The sequence below is a fragment of the Tinamus guttatus genome, unplaced genomic scaffold (genome assembly GCF_059628265.1).
Source record: "Tinamus guttatus ecotype Peru unplaced genomic scaffold, ASM5962826v1 Tinamus_guttatus_pri_ptg000460l, whole genome shotgun sequence".
Lineage (NCBI taxonomy): Eukaryota > Metazoa > Chordata > Aves > Tinamiformes > Tinamidae > Tinamus > Tinamus guttatus.
The window spans coordinates 387,887-392,879 of NW_028288994.1; positions in this window are offsets into that span (position 1 = coordinate 387,887).

The following is a 4,993-nucleotide window of genomic DNA, read 5'->3' on the forward strand; positions in this document are numbered from 1 at the left end:
TGTCAGCACTGCCAGAGACAGCCGAGTGCAGGAGCAGCTCCTGTGCCAAGAGCAGCAGGGCTGCGGGCACTGCCTGCTGCTGCGGACAGCAGAGGAGAGAGAACAGAGAGGTGAAATGAATGGGACATTTTAGCTTTAGATACCTGAAGGAGAGTTCTGCAGTGCTGCTCTGAGGGATCAATAGGTCTACGAGGACCCCAGAATATTCCTTCAACTGCCTTTTCACCTCTGGGCAGCAGCAATATCCCCTTTGCAGCTCTCCTCATTCTCGTTGTGCTTACTCTCACTCTGCTCTCAAGGGGAAGGGCTCCAGGGCATTTCTGACCTCCTCTGCAGTCAGATTTCCAGAACAGCAGAGCTGCCTCTCTCCTGCCATGTGCCCATTTCCCATTGCAAGGCCCAGGGTCTGAGAACCACTGCCCTGGGAGTCCACACTGTTTGGGAGGTGCAACCAGGGGACGGTGCTGCTCTGTCTCTCTGTCCTCCCTTGGCAGCAGTCACAGTGTTTCTCCTCATTTCCCTGCCTCTCCTTTCTGCTCTTGTCCTGGTAGTCAGCTGGGGCTTCAGCTACAAATTCAGATACTCACCCTGATGTCCTGCCATGGAGGTGTCTGAAGAGGGGCAATGTGCCCAGAGTGCTGGGCAGCGTCATTGGAGGGGCTGCAAAGGGGTTGACTCTCCCTTTAGGAGACCATGTGACTGTCAGGATACGTGACTGTCTCTATTGTCCTGCTGGGGTTGTGAGGTGCCCTCCAGGGCAGGATTCAGTGCACAGAGTCTTTGCCATGTCAGGAGCAGTGTCCTGTTCTCTCCATCACATATCCACCTTGAACTTAGAGGGAGAGCAGAGTTAAATGAGTGCAAAGAAGAAATTACTGAGAGTTGGGATGGGTTTGAGAAGGATTTCTATGAAAAATGGAAAGTTTATTTCACAGAAAATTCTTCTAAGCTATTATTGCCTTTTCTTGCCTACAGTTTTCCTGAGCCCAATAGAACAGATGTCCAACAGCAGCTCCCTCAACGAGTTCCTCCTCCTGCCATTCTCAGACACGCGGGAGCTGCAGCTCTTGCACTTCTCGCTCTTCCTGGCCATCTACCTGGCTGCCCTCCTGGCCAACGGCTTCATCATCACAGCCGTAGCCTGCGACCACCACCTCCACACCCCCATGTTCTTCTTCCTCCTCAACCTCTCCCTCCTCGACCTTGGCTGTATCTCCACCACTGTCCCCAAATCCATGCACAATTCTTTGTGGAACATCAGGGTCATTTCATACTTGGGATGTGCTGGGCAGGTCTTTTTCTTCCTTTTTTTCATATCAGTAGAGCATTATCTCCTCACAGTCATGGCCTATGACCACTACGTTGCCATCTGCAGACCCCTGCACTATGGGACCCTCCTGGGCAGCAGAGCTTGTGTGAAAATGGCAGCAGCTGCCTGGGCCAGTGGTTTCCTCACTGCTCTCCTGTACACTGGAAACACATTTTCCTCACCCCTCTGCCAAGGCAATGTGGTGGAGCAGTTCTTCTGTGAGATCCCCCAGATCCTCAAGCTCTCCTTCTCAGGTTCCTACCTTAGGGAAGCTAGGATTATTGTGGTTAGTGCCTGTTTAGTCTTTGGGTGTTTCACTTTCATTGTGGTGTCCTACGTGCAGATCTTCAGAGCTGTGCTGAGGATCCCCTCTGAGCAGGGCCTGCACAAAGCCTTTTCCATGTGCCTCCCACACATGGCTGTGGTGTCCCTGTGTGTCATTACTGTATTGTTTGCCTACCTGAAGCCCCCCCCCCATCTCCTCCCCACTTCTAGATACGGTTTGTGTCCATTCTGTACTCTGTCCATCTCTCAGTGACCACTGCAGATAGGCAATGGTCTCTGCATTGCCTGTGCCAGCCTGCCCCACATGTGACTGTGCTGATGAGAGAACCCCCAGGGGATCTCCAGGCACAGTGTTTGCCTGGGAGTGAGCACTGAGTGCAGCTTTAACAAAACAGGGATGACTCACAATGCAGGGACCAGAAGGTAGAGTACTAAACCCAGATGCACATGGGGAAAGTGTTGCCGTTCAAACGGCGTGGCGACCTGGTTCAGGAACGGCACGGCGACCACCCCCAGGCCGCTCGGGCCATCAGCTCGCTGACACCAATGTGGTGGACGGCAAATGGCGTTTATTGATGGGTAACAAGGTGTTATATAGCTAAGGTTTACAACGTCACATCCATCTGCTTACATCATAAACTAACACTATTGGCTATTAGGGGCCCTACCTTTCCATACAGCACGATATCTTCCAGCCGCCATACTCTAACTATCTGCAACATTTCCCCCCTCCCTATGCATAACAAAACTAGCTAAAACATGACTATCTTATTCTTACATATTCTTATCTTATTCTAATTACTTATTCTCATTATTATCTTATTCTTATTACTATCTTATCATTATCTTATTGTGATCACTTATTCTTATTATTATCTTACTCTTACTTATTGTCATTATTACCTTATTACTTACTCTTATTATTATATTACTCTTACTTATTCTTATTATATTATTCTATTCTTATAGTTTATAAAAATCTTAAAATTATGTATCATAAACTTGACATAAAAACATAAGGCACAAAGTGTAGAAGGTAGGGGATGACAGGTAATACCGCGGTATAGGAATAGGGTGTACCTTGGGATAACTTGGGGATAATACTGAGTGGATATGTTCTTAAAGCCATTGTCGGCGTTCCACTAACATGATGTTAACCTTCTCTAGCTGACTCTTGACAAACGGCATGAGCTTATTCAATATACAGGGTCCAAAGATCAGTGTCATCATGATCATTGCTATCGGCCCTATCAATGTGGATATCAGGGTGGTTAACCACAGTGAACCGGTGAAACAATTTTCGTACCAGCTGCGTTTGGAACAGGGTTCAATGGGTGCTGGTTGGCAAGGCGTGGCACTGAAAACTGGTGACCCTGTAGTTACTTTTGTACTAATTGCTCGAGATTGTTCCATCTGTTCAAGTACCCATTTAAAGGGCTGGTGTGACTCTACCTGTCCTATAGTGACAAGCTGCAAAATTAAGATCACGCAAAGGCATCGCGGCCCCCTCTTGCGGAGACTGTTTTGTTGTTTCCTGGATTCGGTCGGCGTGGAACTCACGGGCTCAGGCGGGACGCCTGTCACTCAGCGATTTAACAAAGTCCATAAATTTCACAATTGGGCCATCAGCAAAGGATTGGCAACCTCTCAAACCATAGCTCCCTCCAAGCGCTTCAACAGGCCTTCGACATTTAACGAATCCGTTACAACATTAAGATTTAGAGTTGCGAATTTTTAAAAAGCCATGGTTGCAGCTACCAGCTCCACCAGCTGTGTGGAGCCTGGTACTTTGGCTTGAACCTCAGTTTGCCACTCTGCGTCCACTGACATTTTCCAGGCAATGGCAGCCTTTTTAGTTCCCCCTGATCCATCTGTGAAGACAGTAATACCTGAAAGGGGAGTTTGCTGCCAAAGAGACCTTGCTAATAAGGAAATGTTAGGAAGTTCTGACCACAACCTATGCAGGGCATAGTGAATGTTCATCTGTCCTGCAAAGTCTGCTAAAGCCACCTGCATGGGTAAATGTTCTGCTAATAACCATTGCAAATTTTCCTTGGTTGCAGGAAGATAAATGAATCTTGGATCGCTGCTGTTTAACATTCTTAAGTGCATTCTTGCTTTCTGGATTAACTGTGTATATTCTTCTGTCATGGTGATAATTTCTTTTTGACTGTCCATGAGGTAAAAAGATCCACTCCAGCACTCGAAGTGGATCTGTCAATGACCCATACGGCACGTGAATAAGCGAGCTGGAGCTGGCTTGCCTCCGCCACCCGGCCTTTGGGGCAGTTTTTCTTGAGATAGCCATTCTCTCCACATTGAAAACACTTCCCTGCCTCTTTCTTTTAAGGCGGGATTTGGTTTTTCTCAGTGAAATGCACCGCCGACGCATACATGACCGGCATAGCTGTTTGTTAATATTTCTAAGTTCCCCCGCTGAACTGCCTCTCTGCTAAACATTTCCAGTGATTCGACCCTCGATCCCCTTTTGTTACTTCGTTATGTGGGTCTGAGGGTGTAAATCAGGTTCCTTCTCCGGGTCCATGGGGCCTGGGTCGAACAGATGGTCGCACGGAGGATCAGCCGCCCCCCCATACGGTGGTGCTGATGGTGCTGCTGCACCTGGCGGATTGCTTCTGTCCCCCTGAAGATCCCAGGCCGTTTTCAAGGCGACCATGATCTGCCACCAGATGCTCACATGTTTTACTACGGCTGTATCACCATCCACCATCGCCTCCTTAAGGCGCTTTCCGAGTTCTTCCTACACCTCTCGCTGGAGTGTGCCTTCCTTCGGGAAAGTAGGTACCTTCTCCCGAATCCACTCTAGTAGAGTTACTAAATCCTTCCCGGAAACCTGCCGGTTCTCTTCGTGCACCATGTGCTGCGGAGCGTCCAGGCTGCGTTTCTGCCCTTGAGACATTCCGCCTCCCGTGGTTCCCAGGCTGCTGTCCTCTAATTAGGCGATGGGTGCACACCAGAGTTCTTCCTGCTCCGTTCCTGGTTCGGCTGGGCTACGCTGCCGGGTTCGGGCTTTGTGAGCTTCCCCTATGTTCTTGCCCCAGCTTCAGGTGCCATTTGCAGTGTCTGAAGCAACCATGGTCTTCGGTGTTGTGAAACGAGAGACCTTTATTTAATCACAATTTATAGAGCTTCTGACCCTGGAGACAGCCCCTGCCCTGCCTGGCAGCATGTTAAGCCCCAAACCCAACTGACCCATCAACCAGATGATCACGCGCTGACCACACGTGAGGCTGTCCAGTGAGTTCCTTGATCATGTGCTGGCCAGGTGGCTGCAGCTCCCGCCTCTCCTGCTCAGTGCCCCCGTCTGCTGAGGGGACATTCTTTGCTACTGACCTTAGGTTGACCTCCACAGGTGGTGACTTGTGTCTGGGGCCAGGG